Source organism: Equus caballus, chromosome 2 (assembly GCF_041296265.1).
Source record: "Equus caballus isolate H_3958 breed thoroughbred chromosome 2, TB-T2T, whole genome shotgun sequence".
NCBI lineage: Eukaryota > Metazoa > Chordata > Mammalia > Perissodactyla > Equidae > Equus > Equus caballus.
In genome coordinates this window covers 54,317,622-54,339,079 of record NC_091685.1, presented here as the reverse complement: position 1 = coordinate 54,339,079, position 21,458 = coordinate 54,317,622, and the positions used below count along the sequence as shown (strand labels likewise).

The 21,458-nt window shown below is 35.1% G+C and overlaps 1 pseudogene; it reads left to right on the top strand.

Annotated features, from left to right (window-relative positions):
* Window positions 1–21,458, top strand: part of LOC138923125 (regulator of DNA class I crossover intermediates 1-like) — a 71,475-nt pseudogene that overhangs the window by 17,592 nt on the left and 32,425 nt on the right.

Here is a 21,458-nt window from a genome sequence, read left to right as displayed (position 1 = left end):
CAAATGCTGTCTCTCCTTTACCCTCTTTAATTTGTCACTCTTTCATAATCCTATATTTTCTTAGAAGTTTGTTTATTCTGTCCCCCCATTAAAATATCTTCATGAGAAGGATTTTACCACGTTTGTTCATTTTCTATCTCCTGTGCCTTGAACTGTCTCTAGCAATAACATAGACACTCAATAATAAATAAACTATGAATGAAGGCTGTCCCAAGACTATTTTTAAAAAGTAATCTAACTCTATCTGGATCATTCTTTTGAATATTTGTCAGAAAGGGAAAGACACATGGCTCTTCCCAAGGTGTTGATCTCTAATCGTGTCACTTTTCTCTTCTTTGAAAATTTCATACCTTCCTTTACCTCCCCAAACCTCTCTTTCCCAACACTATTCTTTATCCCTTCATGCTCGTTAAATGACCTTGTATCATAGTTCAGAGGAAATAGAAGCTATCAGATGAGAATTATCTCAAATTTCTACCACCAGTTCTATAAACCACCTTCCTTCTTCATCCATCTTCTCTTTCCCTCCTCTAACTACAGAAGTAATTCCCTCTGATCAAAGGAAGGTCTCTCTGTCTGTGATCTGGATTCCATTTACTTCCGCTTTCCATTGATGTTTACACATACTGAATTTTCTCCTATTAGACAAGTAAAGGTGTCTGTGGGTCCTTTCTCTTTCCTGCTATGCCCTTTCACTCTCATCTCCCATTTGTTCCTTGGTCCACTTCACTGTACAGCTCTTACTAGTGTCAAAATTGAACTTTATAAATCATACAGACAGAAAATCAATAAGGAAATATTGGTCTTAAATGACACATTAGACCAGATGGACTTACTAGATATATGCAGAGCGTTCTATCCCAAAACAGCAGAATACACATCTTTTCAAGTCGGTCGGAACATTTTCCAGGATAGAGCATATGTTAGGCCACAAAACAAGTCTCAGTAAATTGAAGAAGATTGAAATCATATTAAACATCTTTTCTGAGCACCATGGTATGAGACTAGAAATCAACTACAAGAAGAAAACTGGAAATAACAAAACATGGAGTCTAAACAACATGCTGCTTAACAACCAGTGTGTCATTGAAGAAATCAAAGAGCAAGTAAATGATACATGTCTACCTAAGGAAGTAAGAAAAATCTCAGATAAACAGTCTAATCTTACAACTAAAGGAACTAGAAAAGGAAGAACGAACAAAACCCAAAGTTAGTAGAAGGAAGGAAATCGTAAAGATCAGAGCAGAAATAAATAGAAACTGAAAAAATACCATAGAAAAGATCAATGAAACTAAGAGCTGGTTCTTTGAAAAGGTAATTGATAAACCTTTAGCCAGACTCATCTAGAAAAAAAGAGAGGCCCCAAATAAGTAAAATCAGAAATGAAAGAGAAGTTATGTCTGACACCTCAGAAATGCAAATATCATGATATTACTATGAACAATTAGATGCCAGCAAATTATACAACCTAAAAGAAATAGATAAATTCCTAGAAACATACAGTCTTCTAAGACTGAATCAGGAAGAAATAGAACATCTGAACAGACTGATTACTAATAATAAATTGACTCAGTAGTCAAAAATCTCCCAAGAAACAGAAGTCTAGGACCAGATGGTTCCACAGGTGAATTCTGCCAAACATTTAAAGAATTAATACCTGTCCTTCTCAAATTATTTCAAAAAATTGAAGAGGGAGGAATGCTTCCAAACTCATTCTATGAGGCCAACATTACCCTGATACCAAAACCAGACAAAGACACTACAAAAAGAGAAAATTATAGGCCAATATCCCTGATGAATGTAGATGCAAAAATCCTCAGCAAAATATTAGCAGACTAAATCAACAATACATTAAAAGGATCATACACCATGATTAAGTGGGATTTTTCCTAGGCATGCAAGGATGGTCAGTATGCACATGTTAGTCATTGTGATATGCCACATAAACAAAGCAAAGAATAAAAATTGTATGATTATCTCAATAGATGCAGAAATAGCTTTTGACAAAATTCAACATCCATTTATGATAAAAATTCTCAACAACGTGGGTATAGAGAGAACCTACCTCAACATAGTAAAGGCTGTATGTGACAAACCCACAGCTAATATCATATTCGATGGTGTAAAGCTGAAAGCATTTCTTCTAAGATCAGAAACAAGACAAGGATGCCCACTCTCACTACTTTTATTATATTGGAAGTCCTAACACAGCAATTAGTAGGAAAAATAAAAGCCAGCCTGATTGGAAAGGAATAAATAAAACTGTCACTGTTTACTGATGACATGATACTTTATACTAAATATATATATATACTTTTTATTTTATATATATTGTTTATATATATACACACACACACACTAAAAACTCCACCAAAAATTATTAGGATAAATGAATTCAGTGAAGCTTCAGGATACAAAATTAATATACAGAAATCTGTTGGGTTTCTATACACTAATAACGATCTATCAGAAAGAGAAATTAAGAAAACCCTCCCATGACAATTGCATCAAAAACAGTAAAATACATAGGAATAAATTTAAGCAAGGAGAAGAAAGACCTATACTCTGAAAGCTATAAGACATGGATGAAAGAAACTGAAGACAAATAAATGGAAAGATGTATGTGCTCACGAATTAATACTGTTAAAGTGTCCGTACTACCCAAAGCAATCTACAGATTCAATGCAACCCCTATGAAAATACCATTGGTATTTTTCACAAAACTAGAACAAATAATCCTAAAATTTGTATAGAACCACAAAAGACCCAAAATAGCCAAGCAATCTTGAGAGAGAGGAAAGCTGGAGGTATCACATTTCCAGATGTCAAACTGTACTACAAAGCTGTAATAATCAAAACATTATGATACTGGCACAAAAACAAATGCAGAGATAATGTAACAGAATAGAAAGCCCAGAAATAAACCCACAAATATATCGTCAATTAATCTACAACAAAGGAGGCAAGAATATTCAGTGGGGAAAAGACAGCTGTTTCAATAAATGATATTCGGAAGACTGGACAGCTCTAGGCAAAAGAATGAAACTGGACTACTTTCTTTCGGTATGTGTAAAAATACACTCAAAATGGATTAAAGACTTAAACGTAAGACCTGAAACCATAAAACTCCTAGAAGAAAACTTAGGCAGTAAACTGTTTGACATCAGTCTTAATAATTTTTTGGATCTGTCTCCTCAGGCAAGGGCAACAAAAGCAAAAATAAAGAAATGAGACTACGTCACACTAAAAAGCTTTTACACAGCAAAGGAAACCATCAGCAAAATGAAAAGGCAATCTACCAAATGGGAGAATATACTTTCAAATGATATATCTGATAAAGGGTTAATGTCCAAAATGTATAAAGAGCTCATACAACTCAATATCAAAAAAATAATTCAATAAAAAAATGAGAGGAACTGAATAGACATTTTTCCAAAGACATTTACAGATGCCCAACAGACATGTAAAAAGATGCTCAACATCACTAATCCTAAGGGAAATGCAAATCAAAACCATCAAAAGACAATAAATGTCAAGTGTTAGTGAGGATGTGGAGAAAAGGGAGCCCTCGCGCACTTTTGGTGGGAATGTATACTGTTGCAGCTACTATGGAGAACAGTATGGAAGCTTCTAAAAACATTAAAAACTAACATATGACCCAGCAGTTTGACTTCTGGGTATTACCTGAAGAAAACAAAAACACTAATTTGAAAAGAAATATGCACCCTTATGTTCATTGCAGCATTATTTGCAATAGCCGAGATGTGGAAGCAGCCTAAGTGTCCATCGGTGGATATATTGGTAAAGAAGATGTGGCATATATTTATTCAGTGGAATATTAGCCGTAAAAAAGAATGAAATCTTGTCATTTGTAGCAACATGGATGGATATAGAGGGTGTTATTCCAAGTGAAATATGTCAGACAGAGAAAGATAAATAGCATCTGATTTCACTTATATGTGGAATCTAAAAAACAAAACAAATGAACAAACAAAACAGAAACAGACTCATAGACACAGAGAACAGGCTGGTCATTGCCAGTGGTGAAGCTGGTGGTAGGTTGGGCAAAATAGGTGAAGGGGATTAAGAAGTACAAACTTTCAGTTATAAAGTAAATAAACCATGGGGGTGTAATATACAATGTAGGGAATATAGTCAATAATATTATAATGACTTTGGTGACAGATTGTTGGTAGAATCATTGTAGTGATTATTTCGTAATGTGTGTAAACGTCAAATCACTAAGTGTACACCTGAAACTAACATAATGTTCTATGTTAACTAAAATTCAATAAAAAAATTTGAACTTTATGTTATTCAATTCCAAAGATATTTTTCATATACTTTAATGTGTCATCATCTGCTTTTCCATAACCTTCATCTTTTTTGTTTTGGTGATACAAACTTTATTTAGCACTTCATGAAGTGAACAGTCTTCTTTCAGAGAACTGCTGCCCGTTCCCTTCATCTTGAAACAAGCTCTTCCCTTGCTTCCTTTGACACGTTCTTAAGATTTTATTTGTCTCCCTGGCTGCTCCTTTTAAATGTCTATTTTCAATTTAAAATTTGATTGTCTTCTGGAAGTTTTCTATTTATCTTCTGATTATTTTTTACTTGTCTCTACCAAATGAGACTTGTTAAAAAAAGTTGAGCCTAACAACAAAAAATCAAACAACCCAGTCAAAAGATGGGCCGAGGACATGAACAGACATTTCTCCAAAGAAGATATACGGATGGCCAATAGACATGAAAAGATGCTCATCATCACTCATCATCAGGGAAATGCAAATCAAAACTACACTAAGATATCACCTTACACCTGTCAGAATGGCAAAAATAACCAAAACAAAAAGTGACAAATGTTGGAGAGTTTGTGGAGAAAAAGGAACCCTCATACACTGTTGGAGGGAATGCAAACTGGTGCAGCCACTATGGAAACCAGTACGGAGATTCTTCAAAAAATTAAAAATAGAAATACCTTATGAACCAGCCATCCCACTACTGGGTATCTATCCAAAGAGCTTGAAGTCAGCAATTCCAAAAGTCCCATGCACCCCTATGTTCATCACAGCATTATTTACAATAGCCAAGATGTGGAAGCAACCTAAGTGCCCATCAACTGATGGTTGGATAAAGAAGATATGGTATATATATGTATACACACACACACACACACGTATATATATGTATACACACACACACACACACGCGCGCGTGCGCGCGCGCAATGGAATACTACTCAGCCATAAAGACGGATAAAATCGTCCCATTCACAACAACATGGATGGACCTTGAGGGTATTATGTGAAGTGAAATAAGCCAGATAGAGAAAGACGAACTCTGTATGACTCCACTGATAGGTGGAAGTTAAACATATAGACAAAGAGAACTGATTGGTGGTTACCAGGGGAAAGGGGGGTGAGGGGAGTGCACAAAGGGTGAAGTGGTGCACCTACAACATGACTAACAATAATGTGCAACTGAAATTTCACAAGGTTGTAAACTATCATAATCTTAATAAAAAGTTAAAATACCACACAAAAAATATTTAGAAATAAACTTGATATCCTATAATATGAAATATGTCACCAAAAGCCATTGGAAGTCATAACTATACATATAACATATTTTAAATATTTTAATAATCTGTCTTTTATACTCTTGCTTTAGTACATTTTTTACTAAATAAAGATTTGCTTGTCTTAGATATCCCCATAGGAATTGTATGTGGAGGTCTAACTGTCCTAACAACTTTGATAATGTGCTAAAAAGATTGGAAATGTGTTTTGAATTTATTGTTTATTTGATATCAAATAATAAAATAGTGAAATTGTCTGCAAAAGTTACCCCCCCAAAAAAAGTTGAGCCTAACCTTGTCAGGTAAATTAATTACATACCTTTGTTCTCTCTAGGAAAAGAAAGATTAGAGGTTATCATGATGGATAGATTATGAGGGTTCAACCTCTTCAGCCGTGTCCCCTGGAGTAAAGGCTTGCTCCCTTCATACACAGTGTTTGTACTGTTCTTCTTCATTCCTGGAACATTATCTTCCCACACTCTGGCTAACTCTGACTCATCCATCTATCTTAGAAGTCATTTTCTAAGAAAGCTTCCCTCTCCTCCTGCCCTCCCTCTGCCAACTCTCCCCACATCTACCTGTAGTTTACATACTCCTGATGCTCAGTTGTAATTGTTTGTGTCATTCTCTTTCTGATTATGGTCTTATCCTTCACAGAGTACAGTGCCTTAGGAAATAATATCTTAATTCCAAGACACTGTCAATTATATGATCCAGAGTCCTGTTTTTCAAAGGGGAAAAATATTTACATCCTGAAGGTTCTGTCATTTCATTGCTGACCATAGTGTGATCTTTTTAAAGAAGCCCCAATGTGGAGTTGCACATCACTCAAAGAAACACTTTTTTATCTGTGGTTAAGTTTGCATAAAAATGCAGCATTTACTTTTTTGCTTGATAGCTGGCAAGTCTCTTACAGTTCTTATGTTTTTTAGAATCTTAAAAGTCTATTATTAATATTCTGAAATATTAATGTGATAAAACCTTAACTTCTTGGAAAAATGATACTTCCTCTTGCATTAAATTTTTTACCATCTTGGACTTTTTTCACTTTTTATATCTCACATTTATAATCACGTTTATGCCATTGTGTTATGAGTTATATAGTGAAGAAGATGTTTTCACAATTTGTTATAGTGTCTAATACATAATAGTTGCTCAATAAACAAATTTTGAACAAATGCCTTTGAACTTCTTAAATTAAGGATGTAATCTGAGAGAAAAAGAATGAAAATAAGAATAATTCTGCTCAATCAGAAATAAATACTGAATGAAAAATGATAATTATTTACAAGTCTGGTTTAAAAGAAAATCTAGGAGTCATGGGGAGATAACAGAATTAAGTTAGCTTTGGCTGCAGATAAGTTCTCACATAGCTTCTTTTTGTTTTTCTCTTCTCATTTCAGTTGACTTTTATTGGCACACAGCTATGCGTATCTTTAGGCTTTTTATATCTGTGGTATAGCATACTTTGCAGAAAAACAAGTTTTTAGCCTATCAGATTTGTTTTATTAGGTTTTTAAAAACGTTCCATATTCAGATAATTTTTTTTAATCTTTTGATACCTGGGAATGGCTTTATACAGTTCTGTTTTAAAGGCATTACGCTTAACAAAAGAAAGATTATAAGAAGCTGTAATTTAGAGTCTTTGGGCAAACTACAAGTTATCATGATTCATTTTAATTTACATGTAAACATGTAAAGGAGGTGTCACAGAAATATAAAAAATATCAAGTCAATTATTTAATAGCATTATTGCTTTTTATTATTGATGATTCTGCCTGAAACTATATGGTTGCTAGAATAACTTTCTATTTTTAATTTTTTTAGGAATATTTTGAAAAGAAAAGGTTAAAATCAAAAATGAAATTACGGGGAGTTTTATCCCCTGTCAAAAATTCTGCTGTCAGTTTAGACCTCCTTAACCTGTATATGGTGAATCAGGTATCTTGCCAGAAGAAAAGACCTGGTAAGTCAGCCTCTCCAGTAACATTTTGTTTTGAGTCTGATGTGATCATAATGTTTAGTTTTCCAATAATTTTGTAATTTTAGAACTCAAAGGATGTGGAAAGTAATTTTAAAACTTGATAGCCCTCTTAAATTAGAAGCTTTGTTAGTCTCTGCTTAAAATGTTTTATTGTTTAATCCATTTATTTTTTTTTAGGTGGTGTGTTATATAAAATTAATTTTATAAGGTATGGTTAAACTTATAGCGTTGTTTCAATTATTATGTTATTTTGTCTAGGCAGATAGTTACCAAAGTTTGGCTAAAGAGCAGGGAATAAATATCTTTACTGTCTTATCCTATTTGGAGAATTTGTTTGAAAGGAAGAGCTGAACAAGTTTTTGCCTCAGTGATTAGTTTCCTATCTCATAACTTGAATTTCTTAGACATTCTTGGGATGTTAACTATAGTAGTCTAATACTTCAAAATAAAGTTCATTTTGGCCTGCACTTTGATTCTTCAAGTAAATAAAAAGTTTAATCAGAGTATTTTTTTCTCTCTCAAGGAAACTTGTGTCTGATATTTAATTTTTAAAACAAGTGCTAAAATGAGAGCTTAAGAACTGAGTTCATAAAAAAGGGATTGAAATTGATCACAGTATAGTTAGTGTCTCCTCTTTTCCTTTCTGTGCTATTTTTGTTTCTCCACAGATGACAGTTGTCACAAGTAAACGTAGTCACACTTTAGTAGAAGTAAATACATTATTAATAAACTTTAGGAATAAAAGTTTCTGTTGTAAATATATTTGCTATATTTAGTTCTTTTTCTTCATTTGTGTAATAGTGTTATCAGCTGTTGTCACCATGTCTTACATTAGATCCTAGGATCTTATTCATCATTTTGCTGAAAGTTAGTACCCTTTTCCCAACCTTTCCCTATCCCCCAGTCGCCAGATCCTGGCAACCACTTTTCTATTCTCTGTTTCTATGAGCTTGACTTTTTTTTTTTTTTAGATTCCACATGTAAGTGATACCATGCAGTATTTGTCTTTCTCAGTCTGGCTTATTTCACTTAGCATAACGCCTTCTAGCTCCGTCCATGTTGTCACACATGGCAGGATTTCATTTTTTCTCATGGCTCAGGAATATTCCATTGTATATATACACACACACACATATACACACCACACCATCTTTATCCATTCATCCATTGATGGACGCTGAGGTTGTTTCCATATTTTGGCTCTGTGAATTATACTGCTGTGAACATGGGAGTGCAGATATCTCTTTGAGATCTTGTTTTCATTTTATTTGGATATATACCCAGAAGTGGGATTGCTGAATCATATGATAGTTCTATTTTTAATTTTTTGAGGAACCTCTATATTGTTCTCCATAGGGCTTGCCCCAATTTACATTCCCACCAACCATGCACAAGGGTTCCCTTTTGTCCACATCCTTGCAAACACTTCTTACCTCTTGTCTTTTTTTTTTTTACTTTTTGTGAGGAAGATTGGCCCTCAGCTAATATCTGTTGCCAATCTTCTTCTTTTTCTTTCTTTCTCTCCCCAAAGACCCAGTACATAGTTGTACATCCTAGTTGCAGGTCATTCTAGTTTTTCTATGTTGGATGCTGCCACAGCATGGCTAGATGAGCAGTATATAGCTCTGTGCACAGGGTCTGGACTGGCGGACCCTGGGCCACTGCACTGGAGCACACAAACAAGTAGTCGGCCACGTGGTCAGCCCCCTCTCTTGTCTTTTCGATGGTAGTCATTCTAACAGGTGTGAGGTGATATCTCATTGTGGTTTTGAATGCATTCCCCTGAGGATTAGTGATGTTGAACACCTTTTCATGTACCTGTTGCTCAGTTGTATGTCGTCTTTGGAAAAATGTCTGTTCAGAGGGTCCTCTGCTCATTTTTTAATCGATTGTTGTTTTTTGTTATTGAGTTGTATGAGCTCTTTATGTATTTTGAATATTAATCCCTTATCAGACAATATGATTTGCAAGTATTTTCTCCCATTCTTTAGATTGCATTTTCATTTTGTTGGTGGTTTCCTTTGCTATACAGAAGCTTTTTGGTTTGATGTAGGACCAGTTGTTTATTTTTGCTTTTATTCCTTTTACTTTTGGTGTCAAATCCAGGAAATCATCATGAAGACTGATGTCACAGAGCTTATTCCTTATGTTTTCTTCTAGGAGTTTTATGGTTTCAGGTCTTGTATTTAAGTCTTTAATCCATTTTGAGTTGACTTTTGTGTATGGTGTAAGATAGGGTTCCAGTTTAATTCTTTTACATGTGGCTGTCCAGTGATGTATTTAACTTTATGTATTTCCTTTCTCCCTCACTCTGTTTTCATTCATACATTGAACGTATGTTTTTTGAGTACTTACCCTAAGTATTGTATTGGATTCTGGAAGTAGAACAGAAAATAACAGGGGCAGGACATGCTGCTGTAGGGGAGGAAGAGAATTCCTCTATCTCTTGTAGGTTCTTCTGGCTGGGCTATGAATTAAATTGACATGAGACAGAATAAAAGGAGAAAATCAAATAAAGCTTTGTAACATGTATACATGGGAAAAATCCAGGAAAACTGGTTAACTCCCAGACTGGCTAAGGTTGTCATCTTAAATACCGTCTTTGGCTAAAGACAAAGGAGCATGTTGGGGGTGGGAGGGAGTGAGTTATGGGAGATTACCAGAAAAGGACAGTAAACAAGAGAAAGGTTATTATGAGGATTTAAGTCCTTGCCTTCTGCCTTGATAGGAGTTTCTGGACATAAGGGCATCCCCCCTCTTCCTGGTACAGAGAGGGAGTTACCTTTACAAATGGAGATTTCCCTTACAAATGTAAATGTGTTTTACAGAGGGTAGCTTCTACTTTTCAGAGCTTCTCGCCTGTCTGCAGTTTCTTAAAAGTAATCAGCCCCAAATAATCCTCATGCCAAAGAGACACATTTTGGGGTGGCCAATTCTGATCCCCCACACTACCAAAAAATAAGGCACCTTGGCATATTGAATATTTTGAGCTGAGGAATTTGAGGAAGCAGCATGTGCAGGAAGGATTTTCACGTGAGAGGTGCCCTCGCTATACCCCGAGAAAAGGAACGTTGTTATCTCCAACACAGAGGGAACACCGAGAGGAATCTAATGAACAGACCTTGCTGTTTCCCTCAGTTTACTACACTTAGCTGATACCCCTTTTTGTCCTGTCCCATTTCCCCAGGACTTTCCGCTCTTCATCAAACCTAGCTTAAAAATGCTCAGGTTTAACCACTTTGGGTCTTCATTTCCTTACAAAGTTTTCCACATAAAACTTATATTAAATAAATTTGTATGCTTTTTCTCTTGTTAATCTGTCTTTTGTTACAGGCCCCCAGCTGATAATTTAGAAGGGTAGAGAGAAAAGTTTTTTCCTCCTCTACCAAAGCAAGATTTTATTAGTTAGGACTCATGACTGCAAATTATGGAAACTTAAAAAATATATATTTACTTACTTAATGTTGTGGACTGAATGTTTGTGTGCCCCCAAAATTCATATGTTGATGTGATATTAGGAGGTTGGGCCTTTAGGAGGTGATTGGGTCAGGAGAGTGGACCCTGATGAATGGAATTAGTGCCCTTGTAAAAGAGACCCCAGAGAGTTCTCTCACCTCTACCACTGTGTGAGGACACAGGGAGAAGACAGCTGTCTGTGAACCAGGAAGCGAGCCCTCACCAGACAGCGAATCTGCCAGCACTTTGATCTTGGACTGCCCAGCCTCCAAACTGAGAAATAAATTTCTATTTTGTATAGTTCACCCAGTCTATGGTAGTCCGTTATAGCAGCCTGAACGGACTAAGACACTTAACTGAAAGGAAGGGTAGTGGTGCATCTGGGCCTCAGAGACTGCTTGAGTCAGGAAATTGAATACTACCAAGATTCTTTTTCACTTCAGATACTAGTTTTATTCTCTCAGACTGTCTTCATCAATGAAGCTTAAAATGTGACATTAAAAAACTAACATTGACAACTAGAAGCTATGTACCAAGGGGCTTTGGGGAGAAAAAGGAAAAATAAAATCCAAAAAAACCCCACTATGAACTAACATTGCTCATCTCTCCAATTTCACCACCAGGGAAATACTGAGAGCTGCTTCTCTGATTCTGAATTTTTTAATTCCGCTGGAAGGATGTTGCCTTGCTCTGCTGGTGTCAGGTCTCAGCACTGGAACAATTACTTATAACCAGAGGGGTGTAATGCCATTATTGAGTGGCAGGTGGTTGCCACTAAACCAATTATTTTTTCCAGGGAAGCAGGGTTATATAAGAAGATAGAAGCTCTCCACTACAACTCTGTAGTTTGTGCATGTGTAAAAAGCATTTCCTGGAAAAGGATCATAATTAAAAGTACTAAGCGGTCAAAATAGTTATATCGTCTATAAGGAGAGACAAGGCTGCTGCATCTAAAGTTTAAAAATCTAGTGAGGGAGATAGAGTTAATCAAGTACAGTAAACTATGGTAAGTGCTATAATAGAGAACATATGTAGTGCTGTGGAAATGTGTAATATAGCAACTGATACAGTCTAGGGGTTAGGGAAGTTTTGAAGGAATCAAAAAATAAAGCAAAATTTGTAGGGCCCCTTTCATGAGGAGAATGTAAGATGATGAAGAAAAAGATGATTTGAATTATCTGTGATAGTTGCTAGTACTGTAATGTCTTCTATCATGTATAGAATATAGGTGGTTTTAGTAAATATCTAAGATGTACATTTACTTAATGACCATGGTATATCAACCAATGCTTTTAAAAGATTTTATTATTCATTCTTAATTTTTAATTGCAACTTTTTCATTATAGAAACTGTGAGAAAACCGATCCATGTGAATATGAATAGAGACATAAAAATGCCCCTGAGAAAACATGATTTAGAACTTCCAATGTCGCCTCATCTTGTCCCGTCTAACCTCTGCATTGATGATATGGAAAACAAGTAGGTTTTAGCTAGATTGTATATTATTAGGTATTTGAAAGAGTCATTATCAACTCTGTTTTATTCATTGGAAAATGGATAAAGGGATTATCCTAGCTCCAGTTTTTGTTTGTTTGACTGTTAGCAGTATTATTAAACTATTAAGACCTTTGTCAATGAACTAATATCCATGCTAAGTGTTTTTTGGATGCATAGTTTGACTTTCCTTATCATAAAAATCTCTCTCTAGTAATAATATAATTTTTATAAAACACAGTAATATTATAACCCTGGAATGATTTACTTAAGAGTTCCATATGTTTTCATATTTGTATAGAACAGTATGAATTTTAAATATTTATAAAAGATAATCAATTTTATTGCCACCTATGTGTTTAACTGTTACATTTTCTTTTCATTAGTTTACACTATCAAAGACAAGGCAGCAAGGAAGAACTTGGCCCAGTTAAGGTGAGAGTTAAACAAAAAATTTTTTAAGTTATTTTAACAATTGTGACATGCCACTGTTACCCAACCAGGTTCATTTTTGCCCGCCGCCCAGAAAGCCAAACACTGAGATGACGAGATAGCAGCAGAGAGAGGGTTTACTCACAAGGTAGCCATGTGAGGAAGCGAGCTCATGAGCCTGAAATTTGCTTCCCCGAAAACAGAGACTCAGGGATACATATGGGCCGGGGTCAACGTGGTCTGACATGTGGAGAGAGGTGATTGGAGGTGAGGAGAGGTGAGGTAATGATGATCTGCACAAGCGTAGTCAGACTCCATGCCTCTTCATAGGACCCATGTTCACAAAATGGCACATTAGCATGATCTGAGGGGAGAGCTTTTAGCCCCTTCAAGTTAAAAGGTCACCTGTCGGACATCTCCGTGGGCCCAGTTGATGAGTTGGTGGTCTCAACTGGCCTGAAGTGGACAAGGAGTTCCAATTCCTGAAAAAGAGCTCACACACGCATTACCATGGTGATGCAGGCACCAGGAAGATGTTACCTATAGGAGCCTAGCGGGAGTCAGCATATTGCCTAAACAGCACAATTAACAATGAGTGGGTTAAACAGCTAAAAGCTATCATCAGTAATTGCAAAAGGGAAAAAAACTTTAATTCCTAGCTACTTAATCATCAGTGGGTCACTTTCTGCCAATTTCACCATCAAGTGATATAAATTTTTTGAGAATCAGAGAAAATTAGTTATCCTTTAAAAAAATTTTTAGTCTTTAAAATTGTTCTTTTAGAAGTTTTTAATGTAAGAAACCTATACCTTAAGAATATTTTAACGATTGCTTATGAGAAACCCTTTGGAGTTCTGGTAATGTAGACTAGGCCTTTGTGTGCAAAGCGTTTGATTCTGCCTATCACTGAAGAGCTGCAAAGGATAATTCATTTGGGGAGTTCTCCTTTGGGTTCATGTGATCATTGAGCGATTCATGTTTTCAAACGTGGTGACCCGACTGTTTTATTTTATATCAAATTGTGATTTTCAATATTCATGTTGATCCCAAGATTATTTTTCTTTCAAAGTATATTTCAAATAATTATTTTTTAGCAAATAAGACTTTAATCAATTAGAAAACACATAGATTGTGATTAAAGCTTGAAATGTGAAAGTCCAATGCCATATTAATTATTCTTTCCTTTGAATAGCCAAAGTTAAGCTACGTCAGAAAGATAATGGCAGTGATACTAAAATCTCTTGGAAATCTTTCACCTGAATTGTAGATAAATGAAACTTAGATTTCCTGTCATTAGGAGATGACATGCAGGAATGGAGCTTGAGGGTAGAGGGGACCATCGGTGAGAAAGGCAGATGGAAAGGAGCTCAAGTATAATCTTAGTTGATAACCTCTCTTGTCTTAGTAAGGACTGTCAGTTACTGATGACTTGCCTTTACTTGGGACTTTTTCTCTAACTCGTGACCTTTTTCACTTTTATTTTAACTTTCCTTGTCTCTAGTTTATATATTTTGGCAAATCAAATGATTGTATCTTCTTTCCTATAGTCCTCACAAGTCATGGACTCATATACAATGTTCGAACCTCAATTGAGCAGAATAGAAAACTGCAGCTTCACACCACCATCTTTGTCAGCAGAATTAGCTTCTAACAGAGATATTACAAGACAAAATTTTATTCCCAGAATAGTGCCTAGTCCTCAGAAAGTTGCATATGAAAAAAAAGCAGAATGAACAGGTACCTTTCTTTTTTTAAATACAAGTCTTTATTGAGTTAGATAGGTTACAATCTTGTGAAATTTCATTTGTACATTATTGTTTGTCAGTTGTGTTGTAGGTGCACCCCTTCACCCTTTGTGCCCAACCCCCACCCCATCTTTCCCCTGGTAGCCACTAATCTGTTCTCTTTGTCTACATTTTTAAATTCCTCATATGAGAGGAGTCATACAGAAATTGTCCTCCTCTATCTGGCTTATTTCACTTAACATAATTCCCTCAAGGTCCATCCATGTTGTTGCAAATGGGACGATTTTGTTCTTTTCTATGGCTGAGTAGTATTCTATTGTATATATATACCACATCTTCTTTATCCAGTCATCTGTTGATGGGCACTTAGGTTGCTTCCACATCTTGGCTATTGTAAATAACGCTGCAGTGGACACTGGGGTGCATGGGACTTTTGGAATTGCTGACTTCAAGCTCTTTGGATAGATACCCAGTAGTGGGATGGCTGAGTCATAAGGTGTTTCTATTTTTAATTTTTTGAGGAATATCCGTACTGTTTTCCATAGTGGCTGCACCAGTTTGCATTCCCACCAGCAGTGTATGAGGGTTCCTTTTTCTCCACAACCTCTCCAACATTTGTTACTATTTGTTTTAGTTATTTGTGTCATTCTAATGGGTGTAAGGTGATAGCTTAATGTAGTTTTGATTTGCATTTCCCTGATGATCAGCGATGATGAACTTCTTTTCATGTGTCTATTTGGCCATCCGTATATCTTCTTTGGAGAAATGTCTGTTCATGTCTCCTGCCCATTTTTTGATCGGGTTGTTTGATTTTTTTTGTTGTTGAGTTGTGTGAGTTCTTTATATATTATGGATATTAAGCCTTTGTCAGATATATGACTTGCCAATATTTTTTCCCAGTTAGTGGGTTGGTTGTTTGTGAACAGGTCCCTTTCAATCACTAGTTCTTAGCATTTTATATTTTTGTGATATGCTCTTTTTTTCTTTTTATGGATTGAAAAAGTATTAGTTGTGGGTTGCTATAGATATAGCCAAATTAGGAGAGAAATTAAGTATAATAATTCTTCTTAGGTCAAAAACTTAATTCTCTGGGCTGTAGAAGATTATGAATCCCAAAACTGGAATGTTCTTTAAAAGTCTTTGAAATCATCATCTTTTTATAAAATTATTGATAGTAAAATTGACCATAGTTCAATGTGTTATGTAATACTTGATTGTAATCACAGTAAAGGAGTAGTTGGTGATGTCATGATGGCCCAGTATACATGATATGGAAAGGATCCTGTGAATAGCAGTACATAATCTCAGTGATGTCATAGTAATCTGTTAAAGTATAAGTTGTGATGGCTTGATTCTTTCTATGACTTGAAAGATAGCTGGTTATATGCACTTCCATCCAAGACTATGCACATATATGTATATAGATAGAGATATTTCGTGCTAAAATGTTCAATCGTTGTAGTCTCTATAGTTAAAATTATAAAAACATCCAAATTTTTGAAGTTTGAAATATATATGCCATAGAACATACCAAGAAATGATCTTTTACTAAGTTTACATAGAGTTAAAAAATATAAAATTATTAAAGGTTACTATACTAATATATAATGGTAGTGAGTAAAATGGTTATGTAAACGCTCTATCTTGTTAACAAGGTTAACAAGAATATTTAGTTTTGAATCTCTCCCATTTTTAGCATGAGGTGGTTTTATGTCATATTTGTGTACTATTTCTCAATTAATTTATAATTAGCAAATTTATAATAATTTATAAATTGTAGTTATATATTACAGTATTACAGTTATATACAATATGTAATGATATTCAATTTTATTGAAGTATGTTTTCTGCTTTTCAGAGAAGGGAAAATGAAGTATTGTGCTAGGCTTATTAATTTAAGGACCCAATAATTTTTTGTTGTTGCTTTGGTGAGGAAGATTGGCCCTGAGCCAACATCTGTTGCCAGTCTTCCTCTTTTTGTTTGAGGAATATTGTTGCTGAGCTAACACCTGTGGCCCTCTTCCTCCATTTTGTATATGGGTTGCTGCCACAGCATGGTTTGTTGAGTGGTATGTAGGTCTGTGCCCAGGATCTGAACCAGTGAACCCTGGGCCGCTGAAGCATAGTGTGGGAACTTAACCACTATGCCACTGGGCTGGCCCCCCAATAATTTTCGAGTGATGCAATGAAAAACATTCAGTTACCCGTTCCATTTGTATTTTATAAGACTAAAACTTGCATCCTACATCAGCTTTAACTCATCCTTGCTTTGTTAAATAGTTTATAGGATAGAGAATGAGACCCTGTGTAATCTATACTTGAATAATCTACTTAGAGACTGCAGGTTAGTGATTATCTCCAAAGGGGTAAATAATGTTGTACTTCATATGGCAGAAGAGAGAAAAGAGAAGCTAACGTCCCTGGTAAGGTGTGGTGTCACATTGTGAAGTATTAGGGAATTTATTTATTTGGATATATATTTGGAGAGATTTCAGGAAAATTAAAATGAGACTATAAATTACATAAGGAAATGAGTTGAAAAACAGGTTAGAATAAAAAGTGGTCTGGGGCTTACTAGTCCCTGGAGAAGTAGATTGAGCCAATATATAATATTCTCTTCTGTTTTGATTTGTTTGTGTGTTTCTCGCTTCAAGGGATGACATTGTCCCTGCACCATTGACACTGTCTCTCTGAGGCTGAGATGAGATGTGTTATCAGACTTTATTTTCAGCTTTTGTTGATTTTAGACGTTTTTTTAAAAAAAGACTTTTAGTATCTCTTTTTGCCTGCACGTCTTTTTTTTTCTGACTCTTTCTGTCATTGCTTGTCTTTGGACGTCTCGTTTCTGTGTTTCATGGCTTATACATAAAATATACTACAGATATGAATTATTATTGCTGGATAGATTAGTGTTGGGCCATTATAATATCTTTATATGGTACCTTCCTCATTAACAAATGGGTTATCACATCTGCTTTTCACAAGAGTCTGTCCATACTTTCCCCGTTTTGCACTCAGTGGTAGCGATATTCAGAAAGATTAAAGTAGCAGAGGCTGGCCCTGTGGCCGAGTGGTTAAGTTCACGCGCTCCACTACGGCGGCCCAGGGTTTTGCCGGTTCGAATCCTGGACATGGACATGGCACAGCTCGTCAGGCCATGCTAAGTCGGTGTCCCACATGCCACAACTAGAAGGACCCACAACTAAAAATACACAACTATGTACCGGGAGGTTTTGGAGAGAAAGAAGAAAGATAAAATCTTTTTTTAAAAAAAAGATTAAAGTAGCAGTCTAAAATTACTTAGTAAATGGAGGAACTGAGATAAGTACAGTTGTTTCCTTGGGAGAAATCATTATTTTCTGTCAGCGATATTTAACTTTTATTTACTCAAGATCTTGGTGTTCCGGGTCTTTTTTTTTTTAATCTTTTTTTACCTCTGAGAAAATGGTTAGCTCACCATAGATCAACCCTGTTATTTTAGCAGTCATTCAAATACTGACACTGCTTTCATTATTAGAACAGTATTTATTTAGTTTTCAATAAGGACACTCTTTCTTTTAGACTAAAAAATACATTTTTAAACTATAGATGTCTACTTAAATGAGGTTTTACGGTAAATTATTTAAATTGTATATATGTACATTTACCCTTTTGGCAGGTTCTTCCTTTTTTTTTTTTCAGCTCAGTAATGTTAATTATTCTAATTCCGTGATTTCCGAATTAAACAAAAATCAAGATGCTTTCAGTCCATCATATAAAACAGCACAATTTGGAACATCATTTGAAAGATTAAACAGGTAAGCAAAGATGTTGAAGGAAATAAAGAACCTGTAGCATGCTTTCTTTGAGTTATTAATTTGATTTTACTGGACAGAAGTATTTTTAGTTAGAAACGTAAACAGACCTAAGTAAAACTTCTAAGGAAAAAAAACCACTGTAAGTAAAATGTAGCATTTAATTAAAGTAGTTATAAGTAACGATTTTCTGATGTACATATCTACCTTTCATTTATTTATTTTAAAAAAAATTTTGGGCCAAGGTGCTTTGCATCTGTTTTATAATCCCTGTTTTATGAATTACTACTTTCTTTTTCTTTATCATAAACATAATAATATTTTTTTCATATTTATGGTAGTTGATCAGTGCCCCATTTTTATTTTCTAGGTGTCTGTATTTAAACTCTGGTTTGTTGTTTTAAAAGACATTAAACTTGTAAAACCAGTTTGAATCACTCTTGGTAATCATAATGAGAAACTTTGACTCTGTGATTCTGTCTCAGTCTTCCTCATTTTAGTAAATGGCACCACTGTTCACTCAGTTGCTTAAGCTAAAAAAAAGTTGTACCTGATTCCTTCCTTTCCTTCAACTCCCAATATCTGTTTCACAAAGTATTGTCAATTCTGTATTCTAATAAACTTTAAAGTTATCTACTCATGTCTCCATCTCTACAGGTTCCATTTCAGTCTAAGCCACCACTGCCTCTTGCCTAGAATTGTAATAGCCATATAACAGTTCTTTTTGTTTCCTCTTTGTCCTTAGGTCTATTTTTTTTTCACACTTTATTAATGTATAATCAACATACCATAAACTGAACTTATCTAAAATGTGCACTTTGGTAAGTTGTGACATATGTCAAAAATAATGACCATTCATCATCCCCAGTAGTTTCTTTGGGCACCTTTGTAATCCCTTCCTCTGGCTACTTTACATGCCTTACTCCCATCCCAAGGCAACTGCTGATCTGCTTTCTATCACTGTTGATTAGTTTGTATTTTCTAGAATTTTATATAAATTGCATTAATACAGTATGTTTTCCTTGTTTTGGTCTAGCTTCTTTGACCTAGCATAATTTGAGATTCATCTATGTCGTTGGTTGTGTATATCAATGGTTCATTCCTTTTTATTGCTGAGTAGTATTCCATTGTATGGCCATAGCACAGTTTATTCATCTGTTGATGACCATTTGGCTTTTTTCTCCAAGTTTTGGCTATTCCAAATAAAGCTGCTATGAAAGTTCATATAGAAGTCTTTGTTTAGACATATGCTTTCATTTCTCTTGGGGAAATATCTACGAGTGGAATGGCTGGGTCAGATGGTAGGTATATGATTAAATTTTTAAGAAACTGACAAACTGTTTTCTAAAGTGATTTGTACCATTTTACATCGCATCAGCAGTGTATGAGAGTTCCAGTTGCAGCATACCTTTGACAACACTTGGTAAAGTCAGTCTTTTAAATATATCTGCCATTCTAATCAATATGTAATAGTATCTTACTTTGGTTTTAATTTTGCATTTCCCTAATGACTAATGATGTTGGCATCTTTTCATGTGCTTATCAGCCATTTGTGTATCTTTGGTGAAATGCTTACCTTTTTCCTTTCCTTAGTGGTGTCTTTTTGAAGTAAAAAAGGTTTTAATTTTGATGAGATACAGTTTATTAATTTTTTCATTTAGAAATTGTTTGTGTGTTGTCATAGCTAACAAGTCTTTGACTAAGCCAGGGCCATGAAGATTTTTTCCTATTTTTTTTCTGTCTTGTAGTTTTAGATCTTACATTTAGGTCTATGATCTGTTTTGAGTTAACTCTTATGTATTGTGTGAGGTAAGGGTCTAAATTCACCATTTGCATTTGTGGAAAGGAAAGAATATCTTTTCCCCACTGAATTGCTTTGGTACCTTTGTTGAAAATCGATTGACCAAAAATGTAAGTTGTTTTTCTTTTCCCCCAGGAATCTCAGTTCTGTTCCATCGGTTAATTATGTCTATCTTTATGTCAGTGCCACACTGTCCTGATTGCTATAGCTTTACTGTATGTTTTGAAATTGAGAACTGTATTAGTCTTCCAGTTTATTGTTCTTTTTTGAAAATGTTTTGGCTTTTCTTAGTCCTTTGCATTTCCATGTAAATTTTAGCATCAACCTGTCAGTTTCTGGAAATAAAAAAAGCCTACTTGGATTTTGATAGGGATTGTATTGAATGTGTAGATCAATTTGGGGAAAATTGCCATCTTAACAATAGTGATTTTTCCAATCCATGAACATGAAATGTTTCTCCTATTCATTTTTTTTTGAATGTCATAACAGCTTTATTCATAGTGGTCCCAAATTTGAACTAACCGAGATGTCCATTAATAATAGAATATTATGGGGCTGGCCTGGTGGCATAGTGGTTAAGTTTGCATGCTCCACTTCGGTGGCCTAGGGTTTGCAAGTTTGGATCCCAGGTGCAGACCTAGCACCACTTGTCAAGCCGCACTGTGGTGGCATCCCACATAAAATAGAGGAAGATTGACATAGAGGTTAGCTCAGTGACAATCTTCCTCAAGCAAAAAGAGGAAGATAGGCAACAGATGTTAGCTCAGGGCCAGTCTCCCTCACACACACACAAAAGAATAGAATATTATATAATATTCATGCTGTGAAATAATACACAGAAATGAAAAAAAATAAACTGCTGATACATGCAGTAACAAGCATCTCCATGGAAGAATCTCAACACAAAAAGAGGACCATTGTGTAATTCCATTTATGTGGAGTTCAGAACCTGGCTGAATTAATGAATGGTGATAGCACTCAGAATGGTGGTTACTGTTGGGAGGTGTGGACTTGGAGGGGCATGAGAGAACCTTCCAGTGTGTTTGAAGAGTTTTATTTTTCCAGATTTATTGAGATATAATTGACAAATAAAAATTGTATATATTTAAGATGTTCAAGATGATGATTTCCTATACATATACATTGTGAAATGATTACCACAGTCAAGCTAATT